Source organism: Sorex fumeus, unplaced genomic scaffold (assembly GCF_029834395.1).
Source record: "Sorex fumeus unplaced genomic scaffold, SorFum_2.1 ptg000051l, whole genome shotgun sequence".
Classification (NCBI taxonomy): Eukaryota; Metazoa; Chordata; class Mammalia; order Eulipotyphla; family Soricidae; genus Sorex; species Sorex fumeus.
Window position 1 is genome coordinate 42,865,470 of NW_026606108.1, and position 19,588 is coordinate 42,885,057.

General features: G+C 39.9%; 1 non-coding gene across 1 annotated transcript; it reads left to right on the top strand.

Moving 5' to 3' along the window:
* Positions 1-879: 879 nt before the first annotated feature.
* On the top strand, positions 880-1,000 carry LOC130033206 (small nucleolar RNA SNORA32). Its single transcript, XR_008793925.1, has one exon. It is a non-coding gene; the product is annotated as a small nucleolar RNA SNORA32 (small nucleolar RNA).
* Positions 1,001-19,588: the final 18,588 nt, after the last annotated feature.

Consider the following 19,588-nt stretch of genomic DNA (forward strand, 5'->3'; position numbering starts at 1 on the left):
CGAGTGGGCCCAGTAATGTCTCCATTGTGACAATTGTTACTGTGTTTGGCATATCAAATATGTCACGGGTAGCTTGCCAAGCTTTTCCGTGAGGGTGAGATACTCTCAGTAGCTTGCTGGGCTCTCTGAGAGGGGCGGAGGAACAGAACTTGGGTCAGCCACGTTGGCCACAAGCAAGGCAAACGCCCTACCCACTGTGTTATCGCTCCAGCCCATTATTATTATTATTATTATTATTATTATTCTCAAATAATTCCTAGTTTTGATCATGGGGAGCTCTTTAAGTTGCTACGTACCTTGACAGGATCATCTTATATCTAGGATTTATCTGTTGGTTTTATTAATGCTTAGTGATTTTTCCAAGCAGTCTTGCATACCTTTATTGGGGAATGATATTAGAAACTAAGATCTGGGCACTGGGTATATTTGGTGCTACTTGGGTGTCTTACCCCTAAGTCTGCCCAGCTTAAGCAGTGGATTTTCCTATTTTTATGTTGAAGAGCAGTGAGGTTCCAGAAGCTTCTTGTCACTCTTGAAGAAACCTAGAACTTCTATGGTCTCGTTGCTTTGAACACCTCTCTCACCTTTCTATGTAGTGACAAGACTTCTGTGGTCCATCTTGTGGGTTTTCTCAAAAATACTCACTTTTCTCCATCCAAGATAATGTTTTTCCCCTAAGACTCCCATTATACTTGGCTCATTATCATAAAGTATCTGTTCCAGTTTAGGTTAGAATTTACTAACCTATGCCTGTTGAGTTAACTTACGTTGCTCATCTAATTCTTCTAGTGCATGTTCAATAAATGTTGACTGAATGATTTGCACATAAATGGGACTAAATTGAACTGCAGCATGGAGAAAGAAAAAAAATATAATGAAAGGTCATTACCAAGGCTTTAAGAATGCAGTTCCTGAATTGCTGTGGACATGATCTTAAAGAAAATGCCCATTAGATTCGCCATCTGCTACCTTGCCAGCAGCCAGCCAATGGGGAAAATTTGGGAGGGGAGGAAGAATTAAGGGAGAAAAAGAGGAAAAGAAAAAAAAGAGAAAAAGAGTTAAAAAAAAGAAGTATAATGAGACCTAAAATACTTCCTTAGCTTCACTCCCTCTCCATGTAGAGAATGCTTTATGTTAATGAAGATAAAGGGTATCATGTGTAGAGGACAGAGTTGAAATGACCTTGAAAGTCATAGAGGGAAAGTTTGCTTGGTCCTACAGTAGCTTTCCCTAAACGTTACTATGTATTAACATTACCTGATTATTAGTAAGTGGAACCTCCCAACCTCCAATGCAGAAATTTGATTCCAGGCTGCCTGGCATAGAAACTGAAGATCTATATTTAATATTCCCTTTCTGAACTAAGAAATCCAGAAAAAAGCAAAGCAGTGAGTTAGCAATTTAGTATTTTGAAATGTCTGTGAAACATAGCCTCTCCAATCCAATCTGTAGTAATTGAACTGCTGCAGAAAATCGACTGGAACTTCATTCCCCTCCTGCAGTGGGCTCAGAAGGTAACTAAAGTCTATCAACTTAAGGGAGAAGAGAAATATTGCCTCAAAGGACATTCTTGCAGACTTTTCAATATTATAACCTTAAAAATCTCTTTACAACGTTAAACTGGGACAAATCAAGTTTAAGTGGGACAGTTTCAAATTTGATAAGAGGGCACCATCTAGTCTCTGTGCAGTGGGTATATCTGAAACTCCCTCATCTTGTGCTGTGGTTCTTAATACACTGCTGAGATGAAAGGACAGACTTAACTGGTTGTAATCTATCAGTTGTGGCAGCTTTTTTGGGAATTACTTAGTTATTACTTAGTCCTGCTCATCTTCCAGAGCAATCTATTTTCTGGCTGTCTTCTTCATAAGCAAGTTATGAAGGGCTTTCCCTCCCTGGTTCCCTTCCATTCCCTCTCCTCTTTCCTCTCTCCTCCACTCAAAAACTCATTTGTTTAAACTTGGTTGAATAAAGTAAAACCTCAATTTTAAAATATATCAAAAAAACCCTTAGTTTATAACAAGAGTTGACACACATAGAACTGGAACATATTGACAAACATATTGATAATTGTGAGGTTTTTCAAAGTTAAAGATTATAATAGAGCATGCTTATAATTTTATAAGCATTTTAATATAACTTATAATTATTTTGAATGAACGGTTTCTTTTACAAATTTTAATTCTGCTAATGTCTTCATTTTACTAAGATGGGTACTTCATTCACAACTTCATTTATAATTTCATTTATAAATTTATAACAGGATGACCTTTTTTGTATAGCTAGGAAACATTAACCTTTCAATCTTGCCACAAATAATCACACAGCATAATGATTTTTAAAATGGTGATGAGAATAAGTCAATGATTTTGAGTACTTGTCTGTGTGAGACATTTTTACCTGCATTATTTATATTTTCTTTATATCAACCCAACCAACCCTTTTAATGCCAAGCAAGATAGGACCGAGAAGATCAGCTGAAGAACTCCAGATCAGGACCCATGGCCTAGAATGGAACAAACAGGGTGACAGACTATCTGATTTCATCATGTTGACCAAGACCATCCATGATAACTCACAGTTCCAGAAGGCTGAATATAAACATGGACATGGGAGTCTCCTGGTGGATGGTTCCACAATCAAATTGACCACATCATATTCAATCAATCATTTTGCCTGACCAAGGCAAAGTCGCTATTGTCCCAAAATTCCAAACGGGATCGGACCTCCATCTCCTTCATGCAGAATTCTACCTCACAGAGCAGGGAGAAAGGGCTGCAAAGTTTAAGAAGAGAACTTCCAAATGATGACCAACTGAGAGCTCTTTGGCACTATTGTGGCAATATGGGAAGATGCAGTCGTTGACAATATTGACAAAGAATACAATTGACTGGTTCAGCAACTCCATGATTGTGCGAGAAACATGGAGAGAGAGATAGCTACAAAAAGATGCCTGTATTTGAAAATTCTCAAGCACATTCACCAACGTGGCTTGGCTCAAGCCTCAGGCAACCGAAAGTGAACGTCTGGGCTCTAAAAGCAGTGCAGAGAAGCGATCAAGAAAGACCTCAAAGAGAGAAGAGCAACATTGCTGGCAGATGTAGCAGAAGCTGGGAAAAGCATTCACAATGCCTGCCTGTCCTTCGCCAATTACAAGACCAAGATGACTGCTCTCCGATGTCCTGATGGATCTATCACATCTTCCAGAAGGACAATGGAGAAGATTATTCATGACTTCTACTTGGATCTCTTTGATAGCCATGTCCACCTGCCCACTTATCAAATTCCGCAGGATGGATATGTCGTTCCCTACATTCTCCCTTCTGAAGTCCAACATGCCATTTCATTGGTAAAGAAGTGAACAGCACCTGGCCCAGACAAGTTCAGACCTGAACACCTGAAGAACCTGCCATCAGTACTCATCAATACTCGGCTCAGCTCTTCACACTCTACCTGTCTGAATGCAAGTTTCCGTCCCAATAGAAAACCAGCAGGACTGTACTACTGTACAAGAAGGGAGACATCCACGAAATTGGCAACTATCACTGGATCTACCTGTTTTCTGTCATCTACAAACTGTTCACTTGAGTCATCCTGAATAGGATTGGCAGAACACTAGAATAAAGGATAACCATGCGAGCAAGCCGGTTTCCGAAAAGGATTTAGCATGATCGACCATATCCACACGATAACCAAGCTCATTGAGATGCCGCTCTGTCTAACGTTCATTGATTTAAAGAAGGCCTTTGATTCTGTTGAGAAGGAAGAGGTCATCGAAGCCCTAGCCAAACAGGGCATTCAAACTCAATACATCAGGATCCTCTGTGAGCTGTATTACAGATTCACTGCCATGATCTCACCATTCTAGAAGGAAGTGATCATCCATGTCAAGAGAGGGGTTTGGTAGGGTGATACCATTTCACTGAAACTCTTCAGTGCCACCCTCGAGAATGTCATGCGATGACTGGAATGGGAAGGAATGGGAGTGAAGATATATAGTAGGCAACTACACCACCTCTGCTTTGCTGATGACATCGTTCTAATAACACCAAACATTAGCCAGGTGGCACAAATGTTGGCCGACTTTGACTGTGAGTGTGGAAAGGTTGTACTACAACTGAATCTCAGAAAGACAATGTTTATGAGAAACGGTCTTGTTCCTGGCGTTCCATTCACTGTCAATGGAAGGAACATCTCCAAGTGCAACAGTTATGTGTGCTTAGGTCAAGTTTGAGCAAATCGATGAAGAACGGGAGGACAGTGACAGTGACAGTGACCTAGATCAAGAAGTCAACATGATGAATGACCTGGCACCTGAGTTGAGCAGGAGGAAGAGAGTGGAACGCCTTCAAGAACGTCAAAGAAATAGCTAAGAGGATGAAGAACCTCCGACTCTGGTCACATCTCTTCGATTTCATTGTTCTTCCTGCATTAACATACGCCTCAGAGACCTGGGCTCTATGAAAACAGGATGAGAATGCTACTCAGGTCTCCCAAAGAGGAATAAAAAGAGCTATGCTTGGAATATTATACTTCACTCAAATGAAAGAATCTGGAGTTCCGACCCCCGTTGACAATCAAGAATCAGGAATGCTGTCTTGTTTGCCAAGGCGTCGAAAATCAGATGGGTTGGACATGTAATGAGATTTGGAGATGACCACTGGACTAGAGCCATTACAGACTGGATTCCACTGGACTTTAAAAGAGCACATGGCCGCCCACCTACCAGATGGTCAGACTTCTTTGTCAAGACCCTGAATGCTCAGTTTGAGGCTCTTCGTGTTCCTAGAATGAGCAGATGCCATTGGGCCACACTAGCACGTGATAGGGATGAATGGAGACATTACTGGTGCCCGCTTGAGCAAATGGAGACACTACTGGTGCCTGTTGAAAAACGGGATGTCAAGTGATCAAGTGATCAACCTATGGGGTAGTTTGGTATTATTTCTACTCTCCATTTTATAGATACTAATAACATGCCTAAAATTATATCATTACTCAGTGAAAGGCTCACCTTGGAGGGGAGCGGGTTGAGCTTTCCTCCCCGCCCCGACCAGGGCTCCAGCAGTCGAAGACCTCCAGGACCAGCCACCACCATGCTGAGACCACTCTCCACACACATGAAGGTACTGGCAGAGGGACAAAGCCATGTGGGTTCCGGGGCCGAGACCTCCAAGCCTACTCGGATCGGGGCCGAGCATCCTCCACCCAGATCCTCCAAATTCCAGTAGGCGGGGGTCACACCCACCAACTGGCCCCCGGGCGCTGTGTAATCCCATCAACGGCCAAAACTCGGAGTCTATAAAAACCAGCTCCCGGAACCGCGTGGCCACATTCGCGGCCGTGTGACATCTTATTATGACATCTTATTATCTCATTCCAACTTTGGACAAACTGGCAGGCTACCAAATGTAGCCTGCCCACAGGGCAGAGTCTGGCAAACTCCCCGTGGCGTACCCAATATGCCAAATACCAGTAACAATGATGGGTCTCATTCTCCTAAAGAGTCTTGAATATTATCTCAGGGCTAGGATGAAGGAGACGTTAGTGGGGCCTGCTCGAGGCAATTGATGAATAATAGGATGATTTGTGATTTCTGATTTGACTCAGTGAAAGACTTGACATAGCTATGTAGTATGCTATATGGTGCTTTTAACCCTGGTGACATATAGTCTTAAAGACCCATTGAGGTCTAGGGTTATACACATTGATGGTGTTGTTGATGATGATGATAGAAATGTAATTATTTTCTGGAATGCAGGGGAAGCCACCTATCTACAACATGTCTAATGTCTTTGCAACTGTTTGCTGAAGAGTAAATTAGCAAGATGGTAGAATAGAAATTTTTTGCTGTGTTCCCCCCTGAACACTGATATTGTCAATCCCCATGGATATAAATAACTTTTGCAAAACCCTGGGAGTTAAGTGGTGGAAGTTCCAGAAGCCCTTCAGAGCAAAGTAAAATCTGAAAATGGTAATATTTAAGAGGATACAAATCATTTCACTTTAGCTGTGAAGTCTTTCTCCTTGCACTGATTTCTTCCACCAAGGAAAATGAGGGTGCAGTGCTTAACCACAAGCTTGCTCAGTCATCTAGGCTGTAGCCCAAGGTTCTTGCTTTCTTGACTCACTCCAAATACTGTGATTGGCTAAGTGGTTAGGAGAGTATTGCAGCAGGGCAGAGAGGGGAGGACGCACAACAAATAGGAGTCAAAGTCCACTGAGAGCTGTGTAGTCTCTCATCTGCCCCAAAGACTGCAGGAGACTAGCCCACAATCACTTAATGGATTGCTTTTGGACTTTCTAAATTGACCCACGGGGGCTCCCAGTTCTTTGACGCTTTCCTCCAAGACTTGTTCCCAACAGTCAGACATACAGACATTTGTCAACAGCTTAGGAGCACATGCAGAAAATCAACTCCACACTGAGACAGGGAGAAGGCAGGTGAAGGTGATTTTCAGGGCCTCACTAGGAAAAAAGAATGAGAGTTTCTTTGACATGGCCTTGGTGTTTTTTGTTTTTTTCCAATTTGGATTTAACCCCTAAGCCAAAGGTAACACAAGCACAGAGAAGGGAGTGATAGGATATAAAATTTAAAAGTTTTTGCAGAGCAGTCAATAAAATGAAAAAACAAACCAAAGTGTTGGATGGAATGTTTGAGAGTCATAGATCTAGTAAGGGGTAAAAATTCAATGTGGGGGCTAGAGCAATAGCACAGCGGGTAGGGTGTTTGCCTTGCACGAGGCCTACCCAGGTTCAATTTCCAGCATCCCATATGGTCTCCCTAGCACTGTCAAGGGTAATTCCTGAGTGAAGAGCCAGGAGTAACCTCTGTGCATCGCCGGGTGTGACCCAAAAAGAAAAAAAAAATCAACGTGTATTTAAAGAACTCAATAGAAAAAAAAAACAAGCAACAAAAAAGCACGCAACTATTTGCTGAAAACATGGATAGGGGATCTGAATAAACATCACAATGAATACACAAAGATGACCAATACACATTATTAATCACAACCTCACTAATAAGCAGGGAAGTATAAGTCAAAATCACAATGAAATGGCACCTGTTAGAATGAATATTATCAAAAAGTCAAGCATTTGTAAGTGGTAAAGAGGAGGAGGAGAAAAGAAAACCAGTAGACATAGTTGATGGGAATGTAACTGGTATGGCCCCCGTGGGAAATACTGTGGAGGCTCCTGAAAATATTAAAAATAAAATCATAGGTCCTACGATCTGGAAATTAAAAAATAACTATATTAAGGAGCTAGATCTTAATGATCCAGCAATCCCACTTCCTTGTATACATGTGAAGGAAAGGAAAACACCGACTACAAAGATACATGTATCATTATATTCATTGTTGCAACAGCTAAGATTAGGAAACAATACAAGTTTAGTATGACTTTTGCCTTTGTCAAAGATGAATGGGTACACAACTGAGTTAGTGGGTGGGGGTCTTACAGGAAGGGGTGATGGGATTCTTGAGGGAAGAAAGTGGGTGCACTTGTGATAGGTGTAGTGTTGGAGTTAGGTGCAGGAGAAATGATCATTGAAAATATTGCAAATCACATAACCTCAATCAATACAATTTTTTAAAAATATAAAGAAGATAAAAATATAACATATCACATATATACATGCTACATATATATAGTTTATAACTTTGTCACTAATGTCACCAAGTCTTCTCCTTACTGCTGTGACTTTCTACTATGTGACTATATATATGGATGTGTGCGTTTTAAATGAAATAATATGCGTAATTATGTGTGCACATACAACATGGTTTATTGTCTATGTATATATATGTGGAATTTTATCCCATGAAGTATGTTCAATCATGTCATTTGTGGAAAAATGGATGAATCTGGAGAAAATCATGCTAAGTAAAATAAGCCAGACACTTAAAAACCAATTCTCATGATTTCACTTGTGTGTGGAGTCTAAAAATATCCAACTTGTAAAAAACAGTAGAAGGATAGTTTGCAGGGGCTTGGCAATAGGGAAGAAGGGAAATTCTTTTTAAAAGATACAACATTTCACTTATAAAAAATAAGTTCTGACTACCTAATATACAGATTGTTGACTATAGTTAAGACAATATATTGTGTGCTTGAGATTTGTTGAGAGAAAAACCTTAACTATCTGAAGTGATAGAGGTATTAATTAGGTTGATTTTAGTAATAATTTTACTATGTATTCATATGTTAAAACATTAAGACATTATGGTATGTACATTAAAAGATAAGCTTCCTGAAACTTTCATTGCTACATTAGTGATTTAAAAGAGAACTTTAGGCTTGGAGAATCCTAATGAGTAAAATGTATTTATACCATGATTTTTGTCTATTTTAAGCTCACTTTAGAGTAGTATAAGAAAGTTAATTTTTCAAACTCACCATTTTCCAACCATTAAAACTATGGTCATAGCCATGTCATAATCTAACCGTCATAACCATATTCCTTTAGGGTTATAAGTTTCCATTGTGTGAAATAGTCTCCAAATGCCACTTCAAGACCTGGCTTCCACATGCTCTTGAAATGTTCAAATTACTCAGAAATCCAGAAATTTAGACAAACTTATCATAGCCTATGCTGCTTAAATGGGAGATATATAATTAGTCATGTGAAAAGCCCCATTTTGCTCCAGCATTTTCTTTCTTATCTAAAGAACTCTCAGCAAAGAGGTCACTTGACAGAAATGTTTTTCTAGGCTTGGTTATTGAAAATTCTGAAATGAAAACAATTTCTGTCACCTATTTGACTTCCTTTTTTGACATAAAACTTGTCTCTCAATTTTATATTTGAGATTGGTGTGGGGAGAAAGTTGTATTTTAATGTCATTTCAATTTTTTTGGATAAGATGAGGGAACATATTTACCAAAAAATAAGCTATTTCCAGCGTCAAATGAAATTAACATACAAGTGGTACTACATGGAAAGTATCATGTCAAATGAAATGAGTCAGAAAGAGAGGGACAGACACAGAAAGATTGCATTCATCTGGGGAACATAAAGCAACAAAATGGGAGATGAACACCCAGGAGTGGCTGAGATTAGTACCAGAAATTTTGCTCCATGACTTGGAGGCCAGCCACATGTGCTAGGGGAAAAGGCAGCTCAGATAGAGAAGAGAGCACCAAATAAAGGGTGTTGGGAGGAACCTCCCAGGATGGGAGAAGCATACTGAAAGTAGACTATAGACCAAACATGACTGTCACTCAATGCATCTCTTGCAAACCACAGGACCCAAAAGGAGAGAGAACAAAAGGGAATGCCCTGCCACAGAGGCAGGATGGGATGGGGGGTATGGGGGGTGGGAGGGATGCTGGGACCCGTGGTGGTGGAGGATGGGCACTGGTGGAGGGATGGGTACTTGATCATTGTATAAATGAAACCCAAGCGCAAAAAATTGTAAGTCTATAACTCTACCTCATGGTGTTTCACTAATAAAAAAAAACTTAAAAAGAATGCCTTTTTCTACCTCATTCACAACTGCCATGCTTTCATTGGGTTGTTCAACAATACTTATGAAGGACTTTCTTGCAGCGAGAGTCACTGTGGGTGAAGAAAATAGACAAAAAATCCTGTATTGATGGAGTTTATATTCTCTCATAGAAGACACAAAGAAGAATAATTTCATTCAATTTTCTTCACTGACACATATCATGGTTTGGATCTCAATAAAACTAATGAGAATGAGTGAATATATTTGTCTGGAGGCTTTATGAGGATGGAGAAGCCTTCATATCTTTTTGGACAAGCTTTTTAAACTGTTTTCTAATGGTTATAGACACACATCTCATTTAACAATCTCTTAGAAAATACAATTTACTGACTGGATGAATCTGCAATTATCCTGATTTCCAATCCAAGAAATCAAGGTGTATTCTAGAGACTGACTGATCATGCTACCATAGGGCTCATATATCATTAAATGCCACTAGTGTCCCCTTCATCCTGCCTCCTGAATACTTACTAATAAAATACAATGAAATATAGATTAAACATTGAGAAAGAGTCATATAGATAGAGTAAGCAAGTCCCATGCAGAGACTTAAAAGTTCAGCAGTGAAGACTGTCTACTTCAGATTTGTAAAATGTTTGCCATTTTGATTTGGTTAGTAAAAGAATTCCAGATGAAACAGCAAAACTGAATATTCATTTGTTCAGTCATTTATTCACTCATTTATTTCATAAGAATGGTTTACTACCTAATAGGGGGCAGAAATAAAGCACTACTGATAGAGAAAGATGAGTAATATTTGGTCCATAGTTTGAAGCATCTTGCAAATTGGAAAGGCAAACCAGGAGTACAAATATGGTGATATATATTGGGAACTGAAGCACGCAGAATTCTGGTAGTTAGGCAAGCCCAGAAAGAATGCCAGGTTGTACCTGAGTTGGAAAGGTGTGTGGATTTTCCCAGATTCTGGGAGGACATGTAGGAAAACATTCTGGCTAGAGGGAACATTTGGGTGAGCCTGAGAAGCTGAGAACATTGATGGGGCTGCATCATAGAGTGCTGGGGAGATTAGAAGGGAAAAGAGTAGGGAGTTTTTGGTCACATGTAAAAATTAGCATCTGATGGTAAGAAGTAAAGAGAGTCCTACAGAATTTATCAGCGTAGAGGGTTTTGTAATCTGTTGTCTAAATCCTGGCTGCTTAAACTGTGGGTTACAATTTTATATGGGGTCACGTAACTGAGGGTTGTGAAAAACTTGGCAACAGTGAAAGGTTTCTAAATGCACAACAAGCAAAAATTAACTCAAAATCAACCACATAATGAATCTGAGGCGTTTCTGGCTTACTCTCCTGTGTTTTATTTCTTGGACAAACAGGGGTGGAGAGTATAGATGTATGTGTAAGAGGTCCCCTTTGAAAAGTACTTTTAGAGAGGAAGAAGTTTGTAAAAGTCAATTGACATTTTTTTTCTCTTTGCATTAGAGTCAGATGGTTCTGGTGGTTTTGTTTCAACTCCCACAAACTTTGTTGCTGCAGTTCATTCTTGACTGTAACCTTTCCAAACAGGTCAGAAGTACTATAGCAGGAAGGAAAACTTACACAGCCCAGGAACTTTGTACCTCAGATCAGAGAAAAAATTCTGTTTGAGGCTGCCAAACTGGCAGCTTTCCTGGTGCTGAAATCAGTGTGAATTTGTCGAACTTTTACAAAGAAATTAAAAAACATCAGAAATTATGTAACTTGGCTTAGAGAACCGCTCCTCTCCTTTGGGGGTAATGGACCGCTCCTTTTTACCTAGTGTAAAGAAATGTGTCCATTTGAGTTTGTACAGAGCAGACCTACTAACTTCCTCCTGAGGCTACTCCCATAACTTTTCTAATTGATCCTGAACTCTTACTTCATTAACCCAGATATGCCATTTGAGTGCTCTCAGCAGGCTGTACTGATCAGCAGTAAGAGAAACCTCTGTATCCCTTTTGTCTGAATGTGAGCCACACATAAAATTAAAATTAGAACAGTTCTAATTTCCACATAAAAAAAGCAGAAAGAGGAAAAGTTAATGTTATGATCTCTTATTTCATCAAATTTGCTCAAAATGTTATTTCATATGGGAATTAATATAAAAGTATCAATGGGATAGTTTACTTACTGTTTTCATACTAAATTATAAAAAATCTGCTGAGCTTTTTGATTCATATAAGATATCATAATTTGGACATTTGAAGCATTTAAATACCACATGGGAAATACAGCTGCTCTACTGTACAGCTGGGTTCTAGATTTAACCTCAGGTTTGCAGGGGAAGTTGAGATAATGAACTGGAAGGAGTTCTTTGATGGCAAGATTCCCCCATCCTTCTGTACTGGAGAGACTAGAGAAAGTCTATTTTCAGGCTCCACTGTCTGAACAGCAGGAATTGCTCACTACAAAGTGGGAATTAATTTAAATTGGCATTTGACAAAGTCTATACATATATTATAAATTTCCTATAGGTAGTCTGAAGAAAAAGTGTATGATCAAAGTGAAACTATTCTTTCAAAGCTGCTTTTGACTTCTTTGAAGACCAAATTATAGATGGATAACCTAAGAGAACTACAGACAGAAGTCTAGCACCTAGAGAAGATATTCAGAAGAGATCAAAGACTTCAGAACATTAGTACTTGAAGAGATTTTGAGGTCAAATATATGTTTGAAAACTGACTTCCACAGAAATTTTTAGGGGGTTCACACCAAGTGGCTTAGGGCTTACTACTGGCTCTACATTCAGGGATCACTCCTGGGGTTGAGGGGACCCTATGTCATGCCAGGAATCAAACTGGGTGTGTGTGTGCAGGCAAGTGCTTTACTTGCTAGACTATCTCTCCACAACCTAACCCACACAAATTAAGGGTTTTACTAGCTGTGTATGAGCAGTGCCAGATTTATTTGGGGTATGTAGACCAGAGCAGCGGTTCTTTCAAGTCCTTATGCCACATTTGTCCTATATTATGAAGCCAATGACATCTGGAGGAAGTATTACTGAACAATATGCAATCCATTTTAAGGCTGTATCTATATATTAATAAAGGGGAGACCAAGACATCATCTGGTTAAACCCTATCTCTGGGAACAAACAATGAATTAAAAAAATTTCTTTTAAAGGTTGGGGGTAGAGGTGGCTACTTACATCCTTCCTTATATGTATTTAATTTTTATTCTGGTCAATATATACCAGGAGAAGGAAGAAAGGAAGAGAAAGAGAAAGAGAAAAAAGAGGTGGGGTCAAAGAAGGGGTAAGAGAGGGAACGCAAAAGAAAGAACAAAAGCAAATATTTGGACAAAAGAGGCCAAATAAAACTGTCCCATCAAGACTAGAGCTGAATTGAAGCCAGATGGCTGTCCTTCCCACCCATTTCCATTTTGTTGGACGTCATGACCTTAGGGTTCCCTTTACCCTTAGAACCCAAGTCCAAGCTCCATTTGACATTGTCCCACATCTCTTGTGGGGATGTGGGGGGAAGATTTTTGGTTCTTTTTAAAGGGAAAAAATAAGCAGATGATTTAATTACAGGCTGTTGATCCAATTTATTTTCAGCAGCAACAAAAAAGTCATATAAATCAGAAATCAGTGACATGAGTCAAGTGATTACTCTTAGAGGAGAAAGTGGAAAAAAAAAAGAGCAAAAAAAAAAAAACCCAAACCAAAACAAAACAAAAAACCAAAGCTCTGACTTCATATTATGGCTTCAAGCCAGACTGCAAAGAAGGAATCTGCGAAATTCAAGGTCTTTGAGTCTATTATTTCTCTTCGCTATTATTTCTGAAATAAGACCTGGGCAAAATCAATTCAGGTTCAGAAAGAATATTACTTTAATTTTCAACATAAAATTGCCAGGAAGTCTGAGTTAGTAAGGAAAAGACAGACAACTATCACCCAAGCAGAAATTAAATGAATAAGTTAAATGAAGCAAAGTACATTTATATTACCAAAACTCTAGTCATGAGACAAAGCACATCTTTGGGCACAAACTCATAGGCATTTTAACAAAACAAAACCAAACCAACAACGCAGATAATGACGTAATGCCCCTGAAAACAAATTCTCCCCTGAGTGTCAGAAAACCATTGCAATGTCAACTTAAAAAAATTAGTTTACTTAAGTGAAAACGTATCCTAACACATTTAGTTTGCTATTATAACATTCTCCTAAGAATTTAACTTATATTCTTCCTTCTCAGGCAACTATCATACAAATTTTGAATAACTGGGAAATTTAAGGAGTTGGGGATATTGTCAAATGGTTGGGAACACTTGCTTTGCATGTGGGGGCCTTGGGTTCAATCCCCAGGGCCATTTGATTCTCTGAGTACTTCTGGTGTCTTGGTGGCCCCCAACACTACTGAGTCCAAGATGCAGTGACCACGTGCTTGGCTAAGTATTGACTTATCTGACTGGATTGGGAATGGCTCCAGTGCCCAGGACATTGCTTGGAAGCTTTCCCCTGGCCTCCAAATTGGGAGGCTTTAGAGGAAATCTTTCAGCCTATGATTAAATACTGATTTTTTGTTCTACTTTAGGAGTGTGTTTTCCAATAATCATAAATCCAATCTTCCTTGATTTTAATCTCTAGCAGATGTTGAAAGAGAAGCAAAAGGGTCTGAAGAAGTTGGTAGTAACATGTCTATCTTCACTGTGAAGGAAGATTAAGTATTCTTGTGGGAGTAATTCATTGCTATGAAACTTTCCACATCTTAGGGTACTTTCTCTTTTATCTAGTTTTTATCCATCCATCTGGGTTAGCATCAATCCTATCAGGGATTTTGTAGGCTGAATTGCTGGTATATCATGAACCAATCAGGGTCGTCTAGGGTTGTTGCTATATAATACAGGCAGATGTTTCCTTGACTCTCCTTTTATCAGGTACATGTCAGGCCATACACTAGGTAGAGAGGCAGATGAAGTTAATTTCTTGCATTCAGTTCTACTACATTGTTGAATATTTACTCTGTGTCCATGGTGTGTGTTTGACAGTGTGTCTATACAGGCTCCATCTAGTAAACCTTCCAATCTGAAGACAATAACTCTTGTGAATTTTTTCTTTTGATCCACACTTTATTTCTTCTGAAGCGAACAGAATTCATCACTTCCAAGTTTTGGTAACTATTTCACTGTTTTGTTAGGATTCATTCTGATTTTTTTTCTTTTTTGGGTCACATCTGGCAATGCACAGAGGTTACTCCTGGCTCTGCACTCAGGAATTACTCCTGGCGGTGCTCAGGGGACCATATGGGATGCTAGGAATTGAACCCGGGTTGGCCGCATGCAAGGCAAATGCCCTGCCTGCTGTGCTATCACTCCAGCCCCCTCATTCTGATTTTTGTCTCTCAAAGTTTATCATCTGCATCTCATCCCTTCCCCATACTGTTCTTTAATGATAAGAGAGCTAGTCTAATGCAAACCTTCTCGAACTGGAAGGAACACTATAGCTCATAGTTCAATGTTCTCATTATATATTAGTAGGAAGTAAGTCCTGTAAAATTCAGTAAAATATTCTTTCATAAGAAACTTTGTGGGACCAGAGAATAAAGGCAGCTTCCTACTTTGATTATTTTGTGGGAATATGATTTCAAATAGATAATTAGAAGATTTTTAATTGCAAAGAGAGAACTGTGCTGAGTTATTGTGGTGCTTGTGAGAAAGACTAAGGAGACTGCTCCTTAGAAATAACATCTAGGCCTTGTTGTTAAGGTTAAGATGGAATTGGCCAGGCAAAAGTTGGTTGAGTTAAGTCATAGGGACACAGCAAAAAAGAGCAAGAGCAAAGATATGAACTTGCACTGAGTGTCTGAATGTGAACTACCAGAAACTCAATGATATTGTGGTATTAATATGAGTTCAAGGGGAATGAAGGGGAAAGAAGACTTTGGGGTAGGGGTGTTGCATGTCAGTCTTAGAGATCTTGGAATTATTGTGGGGTGGGCAATGGGGGTAGGGAGACAAGTAGGGGAGTCAGTGTTGAAGAATTCCAGGCTGAGGCATACTTTTATTTGCATTTTAGCTGGATCATCATGGGCACACTATGGAAAACGAATCAGGATAGACTCAAGGCAGGAAGATTAGTGAGTCAGGACCACTGGTCACTCCTTCTGTGCTCAGTGTTCCTCCATTACACCATCCTCTTCTCAAGGTTTCAGTCTTATCTGGAAGAAAATGAATTGAGAAGCCCCTTAATGTCTTTCTGGGTTTTGTGGACATTTGATACTTTATCTGATAGGAATCCTTTAGCTTTATCTTCCATTTCCTTTTGGTGAGCTATCCTCATCTCTCATTCAATTTGAACTTTTAGGAAAGGCTAACCAACCTAACAGGGTCCAAGAGTTGTTATCTGACTCAGCTCTAGTCAATATGTGTCCTCTATCCTACAAAACGGGTTGGTTTAGCACTTGACCTACCCAAGAAGCAAGCCAGGAGGTCAAGAAGATTCAGTTTTACCTTGGAATTTTCAGTTATGTAAATCCCTTTTTGTGACTTAAGAGAGCTATTGTTTCATCAACTATTGGAGGATTCAAAACAAATAATATTAAAAGCATGTCTAAGTGCTTTCTAAGTCAGAATCATTGTTTTAGGATAGACTCCACATGGATAATTTAAGTATTATGGCCCCACAAAAACATAGGTCAGGGTATTTGGAGACTTTTATCTAGAGGACAACTGTTTCCTGCTTTGACCAATCTTGAAATCCTATCCTTATTTTGCAGACCCAAGTAGCTCTGACAGTATTAACATATTAAAACATTAGATTTGTAAAATTACTAACTTTTTAGCAGGTGGGTTGATGGTTAAACATAAGGATGAGACTTAGGGAACCTCAATGGTTAGGTTTTTTTCTGGGTGGTGTCCATTCCTCTTTTCTTATCTGATTCACAACCTCCAGAACAAGGGAAGCTGCACCGTGACTCCTGGTTTATTGAAGGGATGACAGAATGAGCTATTACCTAAGAGTTTGAAGTTTCAAGGAAATGGTGACTTGTCCTGAGAGATGACCAGTCAATTGGGACCAATTTTTTTTAAATAAGATGTCCCTGGGCATAACTGGAGCCAAGCAGGGATGTTTGGGGATTTGAAGAACAGGAGGAGCAGGACTACAACAACTAAGGTCTCCATGAAGGCCCTGGAATCAGTCTTTTTACCCAATCATCTTCTCCCACTGGGTTAATAGAAAAACACTTAGAAAACCCAATAAGACATAATAAAAAAGAAAAAGATTGCCAATCTCCCATGGTGCAGTTAACCCCATTAATAATTTTCTACGTAGTAGTCTCTGAGATTTTTTCCCATGCAAACATGCACATGAATCTCTAAAAGCTTACACACACACACACACACACACACACACACACACACACACACTGCACTGCATTGTATACTGATGCTGTTGCTTTGTCCCTGGCATTTTCCACTTCATGGTGTATCTTGGGCATTTCCATCATATGGCATAGCATTTTCATACAGGCTAGATTAACTTTCAAACAGTTCCAAGATGCCCTTATCTGACTCCCACGTTTCTAAGTGCGTGCCAGTCGCCTGGAAGCAGTTTTCTCTTGGCCACTGTTCCAGGGGAACATCTGCCGGCTGCCTGTTTCTCCTATTGCAGCAGCCAAGTGATCCATTGACCCTACAGAAAGTACAGGGTCAGGGGCAGGATGAGCCTGAGGGACAAGAGGAGGGAATGCAATCGACTGACTGCACACAAACACACCACACTGGTAGCACTGCCATCTGTATTATTGTTTTGCTGCTGATTCAAATATAAATCTGATCTCATCATGCACTCGCTGTTCAAAAATGCTCCTTGGATGCCCACTGCTTTTAGGATAACCGATTCTTTAGCAACAGGAACCTTGGTAGTTTGGCTTCTGAAGGAGTTCCTGGCACCATCTCTACTGCCTGTGCTGTGGCCTGACCTTTCTTCCTCATTCCTAGCACTGCTTGTCTCTTTTAGGGTCTTTCCGCATCTCTTTCCAAAGTCCTTTAACCACATAAAGTCCTAATCATCCTTTGGTTCAAACTCTATCAAATCTTCTACAGGGAAGCTATCCTTAGGGTAATTAGGATGCCCCTGACTTTTGTTCCTGTAGTTGCCCTTCAATAGACTCATTTTTGCAGATGATTATTCACATATGACGTGACTTGCTTGACCCTCTCTTTCCTGCTAGATTAACAAATCCGCAAGGCTAGAGATGGTGTGTGTGCTGATCCCCAGATAATCAACAGTGCTTAGCTTCATGCCAAGCATGTGGTGAGTTCTCATAGCAATAAAGGAAAGAGTTAGAATAGCACAACAGTCTTTGGGTTGGAAGAGAGGAAGGCAACACAGAAATTAGCTTTATTCTTTTTGTCATTCTTCTCTGGCCACCCGTTCTCTTGACTTCTCCAGCAGGCCTTTTCTTTCTGCAATGTCCCAGGAAACATTCCAAACCCCTCCACCTTTATTTCCTTCTAGAGACAAGATACAAGTAGAGAGAGTCATTAGATCATTTCATTTCATTGCTAAGTCACAGATTTGAATCCCTATCTCAAATCCCTAGAGAACCCCAAGTCTATCATGACAAACAAAGATCTCCGACTTTAAGGATGAACCAAGGTAGTAGAAGCAAAAAAGATAAAAAGACTCTGCTTGGGAACTGGATCAACTCAGCTTTTCAGATCCGGCACAGCCTGTACTTATGTAACTCACCAAGTCAGAAATAATAAGAAAGTGGTTACTCTTTCCTACTTTCTGCTGGAGCTCTGATTTTATTCTCTCTCTCTCTCTTTCTTCCTTTCTCTGTCTCTGGAGAGGTGATGACTATTGCCATGATAATAACAGCTCTAAATTGTGTCTCGTGTCTCCCTCACAGGGTGGAGGTTTCCCATCCATGAGCTCACAGGATGGTGAAACAAATCTGCTTGTCTCAAAGTGTGTTTTGTCCTTTGCTGCTGAATCTCAGCTTAAATTTTGTGTGTTTGAAGTGTGTCCCCACCCAGTTACTAAGAAGGATCATATCTCCCATAACTACAAATGGAGTTTCATGGCATTTCATAGGCACTTTTAGACTCAAAACCTCTTTTTAGTTGGAGAGGAAAATCCAAGTTCTTTGCCAGATGTCCAAGCCTTCTAGCCAAGGCTTCCTCTCTAGCATCCCTTTCCAGATGGTGACTATGCAGGAAATTTCCACTGTGACACATGTTCCCCAAGTGCCACTCACTATGTGGCTTTTAAGTGATGCTTAAAATTCCCTTCCACCTTTTGCCTAGCCTTCCTCATATCCATGTCAGAAGCCCAACCGTACCACCGTTCCTTTGGGATTAGAGCAAGCTTTGATGTTCATCAGCTCTTTTCCAGCTACCTCCAAGTCAAAGGCAGTATCCTTCTGTGTCCTTATTTACTTGAATTCTTAGCAGCATATGACTCTATCATTGACCTCTCTTCTCCCCGTGTGGAGCCCACAGTGTCCTCTGCTTCCTTCATGGATATATCTTTTCTACCAAGGTATTAAAGATGGTGTTTCTCTAAGTTTGGCTCTAGGCTGTTTTCTAGAGACTACCAAGTTTGTATGTTATTATTATGTACTTCTAAATTCTTGCATCCAATGCTTAGTGTCTCAATAGTGCTCACCCACACTTGTGCTCCAGATATATTCATTATCTACCTCTCGGATCCACCTTCCCCTGCCTCCATTATTGCTCCTTCTAGAATCTCTTTTATGGACAAGTGGTATGACCATTTACCCTTGGCTTGCAAGTAAGAACTCTGTGAATTGTCATGGATTCTCCTTGTTTCAGTCACTCTCTTTGATGTCTGCCCTGTGCCAGGCTCTGGTTTTGATTTGTGTGTCATATTGTCTTTTATCTCTCTTTGTTTCTCTCCAATATAATTGCAAGTTCCTGGAGAGTAGAGACTATCTCTTGAACATCATGCCGGGTCTAACTTTAGCATGCTGCTGCATTCCTGCTAGGCTCTCAGTAATGTTTACTGGCTGCTTAAGCGGCTGTATGGTATCCACAGATATAGTATAAGTTGGGTAGATACTCAGGGAATAAGAGAGTTATTCTTTATTTCTTTAATGCCACTTTATGCCAGATACCCGATTTCACCAAAAA